We start from the raw sequence: 17,295 nt of genomic DNA, 5'->3' as shown, positions 1-17,295 counted from the left end.
GAAGGGAAGGTAGAGGGAGAGGCTTAAGAGAGGGAAGGAACCGAATAAGGGAGGAGGCAGTAAATGGAGCGAGAATGACGAAGAAATTGACAAGGAAGTGAGGGAGAGAAAAAATATAGAAAAATAAAATAAAACAGAGAAAGAAAGAAAGAGGAAAGAAGTAGCGAAGGGTGAAAGAAGTAGCGAAGGGTGAAAGAAGTAGCGAAGGGTAAAGGAAGGAGGCGGGGGCCGCAAAAAGTGATACAAAAATATGTGAAAGGTGTACAGAGAGGAAGGGGTGGAGAATAGGAGGAAGTGGAGGAAGAAAGGAGGAGGAACAGAAGGAAAGGAGGAGAAACAGAAGGAAAGGAGGAAGAGAAGGAACTGAGGAGGAAGAGGAGACACACCTACGGACCAGTGTTTACCCTCCCTCTGTGGTTATCTTGCACCATTACCACAACCATCAGCAGTACCTCCTGTCCAGCGCCCAACCCAACACCACCCCTCAGCAACTAGCATCCCTCCCAGTCCCCAGCATCCCTCCCAGTACCCAGCATCTCTCCCAGTCCCCAGCATCCCTCCCAGTACCCAGCATCCCTCCCAGTACCCAGCATCCCTCCCAGTACCCAGCATCCTCCCAGCCAGCATCCCTCCCAGTACCCAGCATCCCTCCCAGCACCCAGCATCCCTCCCAGTACCCAGCATCCTCCCAGTACCCAGCATCCCTCAGTACCCAGCCCTCCCAGCCCTCCCAGTACCCAGCATCTCCCAGTGCCAGCATCTCTCCCAGTACCCAGCATCCCTCCCAGTACCCCAGCATGTGTGCCCCGCCCTCATCCCCAGTTTAAGGCCGTGATGAAGCCATCCTCTAGTAGGCTCCTTGATCACCACACTCACTATTTCCTGCCCCCACACCAGGCCAGTGCCAGAGACCAGGGTAGTGCCAGAGACCAGGGCAGTGCCAGAGACCAGGGTAGTGCCAGAGACCAGGGTAGTGCCAGAGACCAGGCCAGTCCCAGAGACCAGGCCAGTCCCAGAGACCAGTGTAGTGCCAGAGACCAGGGCAGTACCAGAGACCAGGGTAGTACCAGAGACTTAAGGTAGTACCACCATGGCAGGACGTTGTGGCAGGGCACTGTAGGGGGACGAGGTGGTAGGTCATGGTACTGGACAGGCAGGGTACTGGCTTGACCTGCACCGGCTGCACGTCTGAAATGTATAAAACAGCCGGAGTGTCGGGCCGCCACAGTCCTCACGCCCACAAAACCCATGACCCGGAATGGTGACGGTCGTGTGGGAATGTGGCGCCTCATCCTCCACGCCCACCCGCACCATCATCCCTCCCAACCACACACGTCCCCGTCCAATATACCCCCCCCCCTCAACCACGACCCTTTCCAGCTTTTCCCCAGTCAACCACGCCCTCACCTAAATACACACGCTTTCCCTTCTCAACCACGCCCTCGTCCAATCTATCCCATCCTCAACTACGTCCACCACACACGCTTCATCCACCACCTACAAAATCCCGTACAGACTAAACATAACTATAATCTATTAATGTGGAGGAAGGAAACCATTCACTATAAAGGGGTGGTAGTCCTACACGACACCGCCACACTACCATCTCTCACCACCCACCTCGTCTCTCGTGTCACCAGGAGCACCAGGGAGTGATCACCAAGCGCTGACCACCACCATTATCTACACTGGATCACCACACTGCTAAGCTCCACCGATCACTCACTGGGTCGGGAAGGGGTAGGAGAGGGGAAGGAAGGGGTGAGAGAGAGGGGATCATATTTCCGAGAAACCTTAGCCTAAGACTCCGACTCGGATGACAGGACAAGCAAGGTGGTGGTAGTTGTGGTGATAGTGGTAGCGGTGGTGGTTGTGGTAAGGGTGGTAACAGTGAGGGTAGTAGTAGTGATGGTGGTGGTGGTGGTGGTGACGACAATAACATCAGTGGTTAAGGCGCATCAAGACAATGTTGAAACATTATAAAAACAGAACCGTCTTATGTCAGGTAATATCACCAAGTCTAGGCGCCACTAACTGTACACACAACCCTCCTCGTCCAGGTGTAGTGGAGGGAGGAGGAGGCCGGGGGGGGATCTTCTCTGCTCCACTGGGCATCAATGCATAACTGGGTGCATTTTACCTCACGTCCGTATACACATTTGATGGGTAAGTATATTCATGCCCGGTGGGTTAACACACTGTGCATACATACATGTGGTTGGTGTTGTGTGTACGTGTGATACATGAGGATGGGAGTGTGTGTATTAGGCTGATTGTGTGTCACTCTGCTAAACGTGTGTGTTGATGAGGCTCCTACGGCTCTCCTTACAGGCTTCACTACCACCACTGCGAGTCTCAGAGCTGCACCTCCTTCCCACCCGGAGTTAAGGAAGGGAGAGACTTACACCTCCAAACATCAGTAGCTGGGACACAGAACACCTCTCCAGCTGCCAGGACAAACACGAGTAATAATTTCATTTAAAACACACAAAGTAAACAACATTATAACAGACATAGCCACCCCCCCCCCCTCCCAAATCATCGTGACCCTTAGACCCATCTACCCACCCTCTCTGTCTCCTCTCGTACGACGGGTGAGGCGTCCCACTGTCAGCAGCCCATACACACACACACACACACACACACACACACACCCACACACACCCCCCACACACACACACACACAATGATACAGCTGGGAACACAATATTTTTCTTCTTGGCGGGTGACAAAAAGTGCACTAGACCACGACCCTCACACCACCACCATGAGAAGCACTACCATAAAAATACCATGATGTAACCACTGAGCCAGGAGCCACTGTAATAACTGAGCCCTCCCTCCCCCTCCCACTGAGCCACTGTAAGCCCCCACCCCCTTGTTGTACCTGTGACCTACACCTGTACAGCACCAGTGACCTAGAACAACACACCTGGTCTCCCACAGTCAAACATTTTCACAGGGGTTTGTTGATGTTGAACACTTACGTAAACAATGAAACCTCTATTTAACGGACTATATGGCGAGGAAAATCCGTTATAATCAGGGCCTGTTATATGTAAAACCTCCATCTAATGAACTATAGAGATGAGAGTCCGTTATAGCCAGGGCCCGTTATAGTAAAACCTCCATCTAATGAACTATAGAGATGAGAGTCCGTTATAGCCAGGGCCCATTATAGTAAAACCTCCATCTAATGAACTATAGAGATGAGAGTCCGTTATAATCAGGGCCCGTTATATGTAAAACCTCCATCTAATGAACTATAGAGATGAAAGTCCGTTATATCGAGGATCCGGTATATGTGGAGAAGAATAATCCGGTATACAGAGGTTTCACTTCATTATATTTCCAACACCCCCCAATGCTTATTCACCTTCAGATTAAACAGAGTTGGTTAGGTTAAGTTCTGTCAGTATTAGGTCAGGTCAGGTTAGATTAGGTCAGGTTGTGTCAGCATTAGGTTAGATCACCGCTAAGGTCAAATAAGGTGAGGGGGCTAATCCTCAGGTGATTCGATATATTTGGTACCAACACTAAAGGGCGGGGTGAGGTGGAGAGGGGGGAGGGTCGTGAAGGTGCCTGGCGTTAACACATTATTGTGGTGTTGACGGACTTCCTGTTGCCTCCAGCTGCCGCGCGTGACTAAAGCATCCGTCTACTCGCTAACACGTCTAAGACAACCGATTGACAGAGGTGTTAACAAAATTGAGTTCATAACGGTTATGTCAAGGATCACCTGAAGATTAGACACCTCACGTTTTTCAGCCACAATTATTATCACAACTACCACCCCAGTTATCATCGCACCACCAGAACAAGAATGGAGGAAACTGCAGCGGGCCTATTGGCCCATACTAGGCAGTCCCATTTACACCCAACCCCTATTGCTCATATACCCATCCAACCTGTTTGAAACTATCCAGCGTATTCGAGTTAATGATGATGTTCGGTAACTTGTTCCATTCGTCCACTACTCTATTTCCAAACAAATGTTTATCTATTTTGCGCCTAAATCTAAATTTGTCTAATTTAAAACCATTGTTACGAGTTCGTTCCTGGTTGGATAGTTTGAATACCTTTGTTTAGCCCTGACTTCCATTTATACGCCTCAATCATATCGCCCCACACTTTACGTCTCTCGAGGGAGTACAAATTAAGATGCTTTAACCTGTCTTTATACTCAAGGTTCCTACTGCTTTGTAGGGATTCTATATCTATTCTGTATTACGGTGACCAGAACTGAACTGCGTAATCCAAGATATAGTTTTAGGATGACCTCGCTAGTCTTGCATTTAACACTCCTTTGTATGACCCAAGTACTTTATTAGCCTTGTTTCGAGAAAAGACACATTGTTGACTCGGTTTAAGATTACTACTTATCATTACTCCTACATCTTCCTCACAGTCGGATTTCTCTATAACATCGTTGTGCATCTGGTATCCGGTTTCTCTGTTTACTTATGTTGCTGTCTACGCCAAACACATCAGGTTGAGATGGAAGTGGAGGGTGAGGGTTATGAAGTAGGGGTGCAGGGGGAGGGAAACGTCTTGATGTGAAAAAATTAACCTTTCCCGGGGGAGGAGTGTTACTATAGGGAGGAGAATGGCGGAGGGGGGAAGAGTAGGAAGGAGGAAGGAGAGTAGGGGAGGAAGGGGGGGGGAGAAGGTGTGCTTTGTTGTGGTCATCTGATATGTACACAAAGATACGGACAGAAGGAAACCCTATTATTATTATTATTATTATTATCATTATTACACTGGTACCCGGGTATGCACAACTTGACAACAGGCACAACATTTACACCATAACATCAACAACTCGAAGAAAACCGACCAACACCTCCCACCTGGCCTCGGCGTTCCAGTGTGTGACGTCACTTCCGAGGGGATTTAGGAGGGGGGGGGAGAGATGGAGAGAGAGGGAGGGGAGGGGGGTAAGTTCCGGCCATCTGGTGGTGCCTGCGGTCACTTACGGCGGGAAAACCTCACCAACCGCCCTAGAATTTGGTTCAAGCCCGCCCCCTACCCCACCCATCCCGCCCCACTACCCCTCTCCATCACCCCCACTCCACCACCACATTTCTGCGCAGTCATAATTATCCTCTTAACTCCTGGATAAGCCGGACCTGCTGCCATACTCAACCTAGCACTGGATTCCTTAGCTATATTCTCTAACATCAATAAGTGAACAGGTTTAGGTACTGATTACAGGTAGTACGTTAATTTCTACAGGCATAGGGGAACTTTATCCACACACACACACTAACAAATAGCAAAATCCAGTAGAATTAATTGACTAAAGTATATTAAATTCCCTGTGTGTGTGTGTGTCGGAGAGAGGAAGGAACACAGTCATCTCCCTCTGCCTCACGCCTCCACAATAAACTTGACCTACTGTACAAGCCGCCGAGGCCACTGAAAAGGCCTAGGCGAGTACAAGAAATGACAAGACGACAAAAAAAATCAATTGTCTACACATTGGTTCTCTAACTAGAGGGACGCCAGGCCAGGTGAATAACATATACACGAGAACAAGGTGTAAAATTAATTAAAAATGGGGGAGAGGGGGGCGAGAAGGGGGGGTCATGTGAAGAAGTTTAGGAACCACAGCCTGAGTCTACAAGATATTATTCAGACTATGGAAATAACTGTGATATGACTCGAAGCAATTAGAAGATACTTAGTTGCAGGAGAGATGATCGCCAGATACAGCAGAAGAAGAAGGTGGTGGTGAAGGTCGGAGCGGAGTGGTTAGTTCCAGCAGGAGGAAGGCTCCACGCTCCACCACCCACCTCACAATTACGTGTTTCTTGTCTAGTCTATGTTAATTTTACCCGCACACCGTGAAACTGAATGTGTCATGTGGGCAATTTCCTTCCTCTCCACACACACACACACACCTGACTCGAATACGCTGAGTAGCTTCAAACATAGGTTGGATGCTTATATGAGCAATAGGGGTTGGGTGTAAACGGGACTGCCCAGTATAGCCCAATAGGCCCGCTGCAGTTTCCTCCATTCTTATGTTCTTCTTATATTATACTGTACAGAATATATGGAAGATCATGGAGATAATATTTATAATGTACATGTTCAGATTCACTACTAATCTATTCGAACTTCATCTAACGTAATTTAATTTCCATTTAGTACAATAATCAGAAGAAAAAATTATCTCCATCTGTGAAATACGTCAGTGGCGTTTAAGTTTTAACTGGACAATTAACCCTCAGAGAGTCTCTCCTTCGTGTGTATAACTGTGTAAGAGAAAACAAGTGGAAAGAGTTTAAATATACAGTACAGACCAACAGGCTGTCAGTGTTATCAAGGCTTCACTGTATTTGTTTACAGTTGAATATAATTTGCATTTACAGACTACACCAGCCCCGTCAGCTGACGCACCAGAAGCCTTCACAGTTAACATATAAACAATAACAGGTGTTGGAGGGAAGCGAGTGTGTCCGTGTAGGGAAGCCACCTGTAGTCACGTCCCCGCACTCAACACACTCTTTACTCAATGTGTCAGCGCTACCAGATCTTATTAACTTTTCTTCACATCTGTCAACACATTTTGTCCAAGGTGGTGCCACCCGTGACTGGCGGGTGGTGGCGGCATCCCTCGGGGAGACAGGTGGCTCCTCAACACCAACACCCGCCGTGTTGTGTTACTACTTCAGTTCCCTTGTGTTCTAGTTCCTTGTGAATGAACCACTTGTCTCGGTAGAAAACGAGAGCAGCGCTGGTCCACCTACGCCACCACAGGTAACACTTCCCATGAAAGTTGTATAAAGCGTCGCCACACGCACCCAACCTCCACAACGCGACAAAACGCTGTACCACTACACGGACCACACTTGTTTATATTATGACAAAGCAGCAGCGGCCTGGGAGAACAGAGGCGAGACACAACACTACATTTAAATACCGTACAGTACATACAAGACTGCACTGTACAACGATTCCCACAGCCAAGTCCTCGTCATAGGTTACATCTCTACAGCAATGAGTGTTGTTCCAGCACCACGACCCCTACCGTCACCTTCCCTGTGTCTACATTACCACTGCCTCTCTCACCATCCCCACATGTAAGAGTAAATTCCCTTCCATAATGGTGGGTCGTGAGCGAGTCACTGTGCCAGGAACCACCACACAAGCGGCACCAGCGCAGTATCCTTTCCACTCACTCAGTGATCCCCGCTTGACCCCAGACCTTTCTTGCCTCCGTTACGTTACCTTCATCCCCCTAATTAGTTTACCCTTCCTATGTAACACGGGTCAAACCACCACAAGAGCAGTTGTAATTTCCTTAAACGTTAACAGTTAAAAATTACTCTAATATAAAAAGTGACATGATATTTTTGTTTATTGTTTACGCCCGAGTCAAAGCCAGACAAAATTACAATGTCACCTGGAGTGAGGAGTATTGAGTAACCAGGTAGTCTGCCAGTGTGTGTTGGCGGCGGCGGTGTGGCCCGGGTCTGGCGCCTCGCCCACCTCACCACCCCGCGACCTTCACTAACCTTCACAATTTCTGCCACGTCCGGTGAAGAAGTTTCCAGTCATAAACTCCACACCATCCATCAAGACGAGCGCGCGCACACACACACACTAGGCCTGCTCTGTACACTACCTAAACATAGCCCGGGAGGAAACTCGACACCACAAACCATAAACAGATCTAAACAATAAATAAACCTGTCGTGGTCAGTCAGCATAAGAATGAAGACTAGAGCGAGGAAGGCATCGTCCTGACAACACACGAGAAAGAGTGCTGTTTCTACTACCTAGACGACTGAGTGACACTGAGCAAAGCAGGACCTGGCTGGCGGAGGAGGAGGCAGAGGAGCGTCGCCAGGGTGCGTGACGATAGATGATGGAGGAAGGGCAGGAGCCACGGAACACTGCTCACCCCGCCCCCCAGGACAAACACTTCTCACGGGAACTTAGTTCATGACTCACTCCCGCCGTCACCACAAACACTCCCTCGTCAAGATAACTGATTAGAACAATAACCACCAGTCACCACACTACCTAGCACCACACATTGTCACTAACCACCATTACCAGTCACCACACCACCTACCACCACACACTGTCACTAACCACCATCACCACACTACCTACTACCACACAACATCACCACCATTACCTACCACCACACAGTCACCATCACTACTACTATGTATCACCACACAACGTCACCACCATTACCTACCACCCAATGAGCGTCGTCACCACCATCTACCACCACACAGCGTCACCCTCTACCACGTTGATCAGCATGGAGCACCTTGTTAGGGAGGAACCAGCCCTCCCTCAGCCAGCTCTTTCACCAGGGAGAACACACACTTGGGACGACCTATTTCACCTGAAGATTAATCACCCTAACGTTACCTGGGGAGTTGGGTTAGCATTCATGTTATCCAGTATGGCATAGGAGTGGTGACGATTCTTCAGGTGGGACAACCTTGGGTGACGATTCTTCAGGTGAACTCATCAATAATATTTATGGCTGGTTGATATGTTTTCCAAATACACATAACTAATACATCAACGATTAGTCTACTAGCTTATATCACCTTGAGATTAGCCACCTTAACGCTAACCTAACCTAACCTCTCCCCCAAGTAGCGTTAGCGTGTTTAATCATCAGATGAAATAAGCGGAGGAAATCTTCAAGTGATGCCAACCTGAACGGATGTAGAGTGGGGGAAGTGGGAGGAGGAGGAGGGCCGGATGTTGGGGGGGGTTAGGGAGTTGAGAAGAGGTGAGGGGAGGAGGGGGTCGTCAAGGGGCCCACACAACCACTACCAAAGAACGTCCTGCTGAAGGTGGTGACTGACGGAGGGTAGTGTCACAGCCACCCTAATCACCAGTTCCTCATGGCAGTATCCCAAGGACTCACCCCCCCCCCAACCCCAATAGTGAGGAGAGATGGCCATGTTTACTCTTGTATTAGTCATGCTCAGGTTGGTTTAAATAAATATGAATAAGACAATCATGGAAGGTGATCATGTCTTCTGCCCCGTCAGCATTACTTGTGGTCATTACTGCAGGAAGCTGATGATCCTCACACCTAGATTAGATAACTGACGAATAGGTGATCCAATTTTTAGTTCAACCGGCAGATGAACGGACTGACATACGAACCGGAGTAACACCCCCGTCCTCTTGGAAAATGGCGGGGGGGGGGTTGGGTGGGGGGGGGGAAATATAAGATAACTGAAAACGAGGGAATTTGTTCATAAAAAACGTGATCTTTAAGACGTCTGGGCCACAAGAAGAACACACACCAGGGCGGAAAACCTGCCAAGCCACCTGGACAAACACGGGTGAGTCTGGTGCACTAGCTCGTGACTCACCACCATCACTATCCTGCCTTCCTCCTCCACCATCGCTATCCTGCCTTCCTTCTCCATCACCACCCTCACTATCCTGCCTTCCCCCTCTATCATCACCATTCTGCCCTCCTCCTCCTCCATCACCACCACCACTATCCTGCCTTCCTCCTCCATCATCTCCATCCTGCCCTCCTACACCATCCTGCCCTCTCCCTAGTGGTAGAACTGAGTCAACCCGGGTGTAAAGAGTCACCTCACCAGGACGTTGTTGTGGTCCAGGTGAGGGGAGGCAGGACTACAGTTACGGGTACAGGGTATACTGTACCTCGGGGTAATGACGTCACACATCACACCCTCGAAAACACACATAAATTCACATACATAAATACATACGAAACTGTTCACCCGCAGAGGTCCAAGGTCCGATTCCCAACTAGTGAGGTATTGTTTGTATATGGAAGTCCGCGTGCTATATGGGCTGATGACACACATACATACATACATACATACATACAGGCATACATACATATACACACACTTGAGGCAGCCACTCACAGCCTAGTTTGTTGTGTACGTGTGTGTATATTTTACATTACGCAACGCCCCGAGTGACCACACCATTGAACACTTCTTTAAAGCGTAAAGGGAAATAAAATATCTTTGATGTTTCTGATAAATGTACAGTAATAACTCACTAGAATCCACGTTTTAAGACCTTAATTGTAGACGTGTAGTAATCTTGTATACCGTGCCAACCCCTCTCGCCCCATACTTCATCAGGTCACGCCCAGTTTATGCCCAGGTCACGCCCAGGTCATGTCCAGGTGACGGTCTCGCCCTAGACGCCAAGCCCATCACGTCTTGCCCTTATAGACATGGAGGCGGGGAGGGGCACGAGGGAGGAGGTCTCACCCTACATGACCTAACCCCTGCTGCCCGCCAACACACCCTACCATACAAGTACTGCTTCCCCCCCCCCTCCACACACACACACCAGGTCCTACACCACCACCAGGTCCTACACCACCACCAGGTCCTCCACTACCACTAGGTCCTCCACTACCACCAGGTCCTACACCACCACCAGGTCCCGGGTCAAGCGGCAGGACACAGGCCGTCACGTAAGCTGACCAAGAAGAACAAGGCGTCATGGGAAGAGGAAACTGAAGAAGTAATTGTGAGAACCAAATTGGTGGTCACTCACTCCTCCCCACACTACTTTTTGCTTGAGGGGAAGGAGGGATGGGTTGGCCACAAAAGGGGGAGGAATAGGCGGCCACAGGAGGAGGAAGGGAGGGGTGGCCACAAGAGGAGGAAGGGAGGGTGTGCCACAAGAGGAAGGATGGTGGCCACAAGAGGAGGAAGGGATGGGTGGCCACAAGAGGAGGAGAGAGATGGTGGCCACAAGAGGAGGAAGGAGGGGTGGCCACAGAGGAAGGAGGGTGGAGAGGGAAGAGGAAAGGGATGGGTAGAAGGGGAGGAAGGAGGATGGCCACAAGAGGAAGGGAGGGATGGCCACAAGAAGAAGGGAGGGGTGGCCACAGCAGGGGGAGAGGAGGATGAGTAGAAAACAGAAGGAGGGATGAGGTCGGGGAGTGTTGGGTAGAAGAGCTAGGAATGAACAGAGAAGAGGAGGGGAGGGAAGAGGAGGGGAGGAAGGGAATAAGTCGGGGACGGGGGAAAATAAAGAGGAAATACGTAGAAAAGGAACGAAAAGAACAAGAGGGTAGTGGTGATGATGCCCCGTTAAAAGAACACATTCTCCAAGGCGATTTTGTCATCATAAAAACCTATATATAAGGGCCAACTAACCACCCCCCCCCCGGCCTTTAACCACCCCACACTGGCGTCACATCAACTACCATCAACTCTGTTTACGGTAAATGTGTATAGATGTGTAACCCAACCCAGAGGATTATGAGGGTGGCCAGTGACAATCTCCCTATTAACCTGTCAATAATGTTACGTCACGGGTGTATTAGTGTGACGGATTTATTACGTCATTGGAATGTGTCGTCAGCCAGGCGGTGGTGGGTGGGCTACACGTTCAGTAGAACTAGTACAGAAATATATAATTCGGGTAGAGGTTTAGCCCCTAAAATACAGGCGCCCGGTACAGTAATCTTAGATCCAGAGTTGATGTTTATGTTACTACAGTTACTACAGTTACTACACAGCCGAATTCTGATTCATATACGTACAGTCATATCCAGCTGGGTAAGTATCGTAAAGGTGATGTCTTAACTTAGATATGACAAGAGATATAACCCACCACTACCTTCTGGAACACAACTGAACTCACGAACAGTAAGCAGTCAAGTTATACAATGAAGTCTTGAATGTTTTTTCATTATAAACTAAGCACGAGGAGGTGTTATTTAAACTGTTTAATACTGCCTGTACACCGGGTGGTCCTCTATCTTGGCGCGCTACACGAGTTCAAGGTGGCCACACACTCCAGGGAGGTGTCACCGCCCAACACCTACGGTTACATGAACGACGAGGGCCACACCACGGCCATCACCAACACAACTGTGGCCAGAAGGTAACAATAGGGCGAATTCAAAGACACCTGCTGGTGCTACAGGTGTGACAATAGGGTGGTTATCAACAGGTGTTACCCACAACACCCGTCCTTGTCCTCCACCTGTCATCATCTATTAGGTCACCTGCCAGCGCTACCTTTATTGTATATTATTAACCAAACCATAATAACTACAGGACAATATTCGTAAATCAGTAAGAATAAATCCCCACAGGAAGGTCAAGTCACATCCAAACACGAACACCGAGACAGACTCACTGGTACACCGTGACCAACACCAGGCAGCAGTGTACTTGATCCACCTCTGTCACGGCGCAGCGAACACCACCACTATCACTCGACCACACACGTACCGCCCCACTGTTATAAATTTGAGCAAAACTACACACCTGTCGGGGAGTTCCCAAGCGAGTGACTGTCATAAAAAAACACTTGAGAAAATAGATGAACTCTCTCTTGTCACGTCTGGAAGTAGTAAATCAAGTATCTGATGCTATTAACTTACAAGTGCAAAGTTACGACTCATCCATCCTGAGAGAGAGAGAGAGAGAGAGAGAGAGACAACACCTGCAGATGTTTCCAGGCGCTGATTCATCTGTAACAGCCCCCAGTCGTCCCTCACACCTGTACCGGACACCTGTGATGATGATCTATCGATGAAAGGGGGTCAGGGTGAGGACTACTGGGTCTGATGGTACTACTTGTAGGTGGAGGTGTGTTGGTGGGGGCTTGTACTACTTGTAAGTGGTGGTAGTAGTTGGAGGTGGTGGTGGTAGAGCGTGGTGAGGGGTCGTCAAAGTTGCGACATAAATTACTTTGGTGTTAAGAAATCAATGTAAATAATAAATAGCAAAATGAAGAGAGAAAAATGGCGTGAGTATTTTATTGCACACACAGAGCTACAAGTTTGTTATAGCTTTTGGCCGACATTTAAAATAAACTCCTTGATAATTGACAGATAACCATGTCCAACGATCTTATTTTACTGCCTACAAGTTTTTTCTTTACATTAGAAAACTGTTTTGGTACACGTTCAGTATATACTCACAGGCTCAGCCACTCACAAATCAATATTTGATGTAGGAACACAAGACCTCCGCCGCCCCTCCCCACCGACACATTGTGAGACCCGACCAAGATGTAAACAGTGACCCAAACCTGTGGTCAGCCTGTCCTCGGTCTTCTCATGTTCCCAAATCTTTACCACCCCTTCCCTCCCTCCCTCTCTCCTCCCCCGAGACCCGACCAAGATGTAAACAGTGACCCAAACCTGTGGTCAGCCTGTCCTCGGTCTTCTCATGTTCCCAAATCTTTACCACCCCTTCCCTCCCTCCCTCTCTCCTCCCCCGCCAATATACATCCCGTCAGCTCACGTCTTACACATCAGGCTAAGTCGCCCCAACACCACCTTCTCAAGTTTCAGTGAGTCGCCACCTGCAGGAGCGTCAGGTGACCCGGCCACCTGTACACGAACACACCACACATAGGCCCTTCCAATATACTAGGTGCCCCTCCACCTCCCTCCAGCCTCCAAGTGAACGCACCAAGGTTCACCTCGCCCTTCCTCTCCACTGTGCACCCTGGAGGGCAAGGTCAGCACCCGGTGGCGACCCTCACCTCACACCTCCACCATTAACATACTGGATAACACTACAAACCACTTAACGCTCACCTCCAGGTCTGGGTACGCTCACCCGCGCTACCCACTTGATGTAATTTATCTATTAACTTCACATGCAGCCAATTTCCTGCTCGTTCAGGAACATTTACAACGGGCCGAGACAGAGGAGCTATAGAGCAACATTTCCAGGACTACTCACAGTAATCTCCGTTAACTCGCCCTCGCTTACAACATTAAGCTGTTCACACAAGACAAGGACCAACACCACCAGCAGGTGCTCCACGTACCTGAAGAAAAAATAACAAGAAAACATGAGGAGGGTTGGACCGAGGAGGTGGTGTGAGCACACAGCTTCGTGATGCGCCTCACCACCTCGGCTTTCTCCGGCTCCCTGACGCTAGAAAGCCTCGCCACCAAGCTCATAACACAGCTTGTAAAACACTAATAAGAATGACCCCTGTGGGCGGTGGAGGAGATGTAGTGTGTGGGGAGGAGGGTGTGTGGGGAGGAGGGTGTGTGGGGAGGAGGGTGTGTGGGGAGGAGGGTGTGTGGGGAGGGAGGGTGTGGGAGGAGGGGTGTGTGGGGAAGAGGGGTGGGGGGAAGGGGTGGGGAAGAGGGGGTGTGGGGAAGAGGGGTGTGGGGAAGAGGGGGTGTGGGGAAGAGGGGGTGTGGGGAAGAGGGGGTGTGGGGAAGAGGGGGTGTGTGCATGTGGGGAAGAGGGGGTGTGTGCATGTGGGGAGGAGGGCGTGTGGGTGGGACCACCACCTATTGAATTGAAACAGTATATTTAGCCAGAAGAACACAGATAGAGAGTCGACTAAAGCTCATAATATTAACATGACTGGGCCAGTTGAGAACCTGAGCTCTCTTGTAGGCACCTGACATATACTGTACATTTATCTCAAGGAAGTATTATGTAACATTTAGTATCATCTGTAGTAGTACAATAGCCTGGTGGTAATAAGAACATCTCAGAATGTTACCTCGGTTATCACTTCGATATTTATTTATTTTATTCATTTATTATTATTATTATTTCTATATACATAAATTACAGTGGAATTGAAAAACATAAGTATAATGGGGTACCAGTACAACCTGGGCTGTGCAGTAATAAGGTTGAACAAGACGACAGAGCTGTCAGGATTATGTCTAGTTGGCAATTATGTTTAGTGCAATGGTAATTACTTATCTATTTACATGATAATTTCCGATAAAACGGTTTTGATGGTACCTACTGTAGTGCCCACGAGTCGAGGCACACACACTACTTCTACCCGCATATGTTTATAATATGACCATAATTTAATAAGTAAATACATATAAGTAATTTATTAAGTGTTGAGGTATGACCAGGTGAGGAGTGCAATATAATTAACCTGACCACACTACTACTACTACTACTTTTGTTTTAAGCGTGGCCTCCAGCCTCCCCCAATGGCTACACCTTCGCCGCCATTTTATTACCTTAAAAGTAAATAACCTAATACAAAAGTAGGTACCCAAGCTGTGTTGAGTTAGTCGAGCCGCAGACCTTAGCAGTATTCAGTGACTACTACTACTACTACTACTCCCCGCCGTCAGCAGCACGTTCCTATCAAGAGAGGTTTTGGTCGAAAGCAACAGAGCGTATAGGACTAGGATCACTACCAACACCACCACAACACGGCATTACCAACACTACCACAACAAGGCTCTACCACTACCACAAGGCTCTACCACCACAACAAGACTCTACCACCACAAGACATTACCAACACTACCACAACAAAGATCTACCAGCACAACCACAACAAGACTACCACCACCACAACAAGGTTCTACCAACACTACAACCAACCCTCCCCCACCCCGACCACTCACAGCTCACGCTCCTCTGAGTCAACAGCCCATAACAGACGATAGTTAAAAACATTCTCACTAGGGACTGACTTGCGCTTTCCTAAGGACTGTTTCACCAGCTATCACCACTCTCTATACCGGTCTGAACGGCTTAGACTTAAATAGTTAGCTTCAATACACATAGTTAACTTTGACAGACACACAGTTAACTTCAATATACATACAGTTCTGAACCCAACCCAAGCCAACCTAACTCAACCTAAACCAACCCATCAGTAAAATGTCTCTTCACCACCGCCCCAAGCTCTCTCTATTGTTGATATTTATAATGGCCTCTTGTGTGTTCACGATCCGCCTCTCACCCGACAGAAGAGACAGACAGACAGACAGACAGTCCCAGAGAGAGAGAGAGACAGACGCCAATTTCTTCTCCAGCCAGGTGTACTTTCTCCCCAGCATAAAGTAAAAGAGGGAGAGTTGTCGTGATGTGTGGTGTAAACAATGGCTATGTTCTTATGTGAGTATTGTGGAGCGGCGGCCCAGGGGAGTGTGGGGGGGAGAGGGAGTGTATGGGGGAGGGGAGTGTATGGGGGGAGGAGGTATGGGGGAGGGGAGTGATGGGGGGAGGGAAGTGTATGGGGGAGAGGTGGGGGGGGAGGGGGGAGTGGGGGGGGGGAGTGGGGGGGGGGGAGGTGGGGGGAGGGGGTGTGGGGGAGGAGAAGTGTGGGGAGGGGAGTGGGGAGGGTGGGGGAGGTGGTGTGTGACGTGTGTGGTGTGGTGTGTACGAGGGAAATGTGAAGGGTAGGGGTAGGGGGTGTGTGTAGGGTAGGGGGTGTGTGGAGGGGGAGGGGTGTGTGGGGGAAACTTATCGGTGTGTGGAGAGAACGTGTGGATGTGTGGGGAGAACGTGTGGGGAGAACGTGTCGCGGTGCGCGGGGAGAACGCGGCGGTGCGCGGGGAGAACGCGGCGGTGCGTGGGGAGAACGCGTCAGTGTGTGTGTGTGTGTGTGTGTGTGTGTGTGTGTGTGTCAAGGTCAACCTCCCTAACTCACCAGTATGCCAAGGTCAACCTCCCTAACTCACCAGTATGCCAAGGTAATGCCCTCGTAACATACCTACACTGCCCGACACCAAACATTATTCTCAAGTTATTACCCCGAGACATACAATCAGACGGACTACGGAACAGATGACCCACACACACACACACACAGTTATGGGTCAAGATGCGTTAAAGGTGCAAGACGAAACTGTGACCGAATCAAAAGTAAACATTAGCTAAAAAGTAAACAGTGAATATAACAAACTCTTCCCTCTACTTTACGAGAGATGAAGACAAAAGTGTGACGTAATTATACCTTGATGGTGTTATAGTAATACCTCTGCTGGCTGTCTCAACAAGCGCTTTTTTGTTGTTGTATTAATTCGTAAATGAAGACCCACTATTAACAGTTAAGTGAGTGCACCGACCAGCCCAGCCCAGCAGTGACCTTAAGCCAGCCCTCCAACCCCTGTAATGCTCTACCCTGCCCTGCCTGGCCTGCAGTCTCCAACCCCTGTCATGCCTTAACACTGACCGTACCTCCACTCCCTGCCATGCCCTACTCTGCCCCCTGTCATGCTATAAGTTGCCTACACCTCCGCCCCCCTACCCTGCCCGTCCCTTCACCCCGCCATTACGACAACAGATGCGCTGATTCGGCACGGCGGCCCCGGCAGATGATAATTACACACGTCCCACACATTATCTGAGGACCACCCTGAAGACGACCTGGCGGCGAGGCCCACCAGCCCGCTAAACCTCGCTCATTGTCAGGGCAACACCAGCGTGGAGAACAACAACAACCAACGTGAAGAACAACAACAACCAGCGTGAAGAACAACAACCACCAGCGTGGAGAAGAACAACAACGAGCGTGGAGAACAACAACCAACGTGAAGAA

General features: G+C 49.3%; 1 protein-coding gene across 1 annotated transcript in view; it reads right to left on the bottom strand.

Moving 5' to 3' along the window:
- Positions 1 to 17,295, bottom strand: part of LOC121856001 — a 72,879-nt gene that overhangs the window by 30,892 nt on the left and 24,692 nt on the right. The window lies entirely within an intron of this gene.

This window comes from Homarus americanus, unplaced genomic scaffold (genome assembly GCF_018991925.1).
Source record: "Homarus americanus isolate GMGI-L3 unplaced genomic scaffold, GMGI_Hamer_2.0 scaffold19117, whole genome shotgun sequence".
In the NCBI taxonomy this organism is placed as follows: domain Eukaryota; kingdom Metazoa; phylum Arthropoda; class Malacostraca; order Decapoda; family Nephropidae; genus Homarus; species Homarus americanus.
This window is presented reverse-complemented; position numbering and strand designations above follow the sequence as displayed.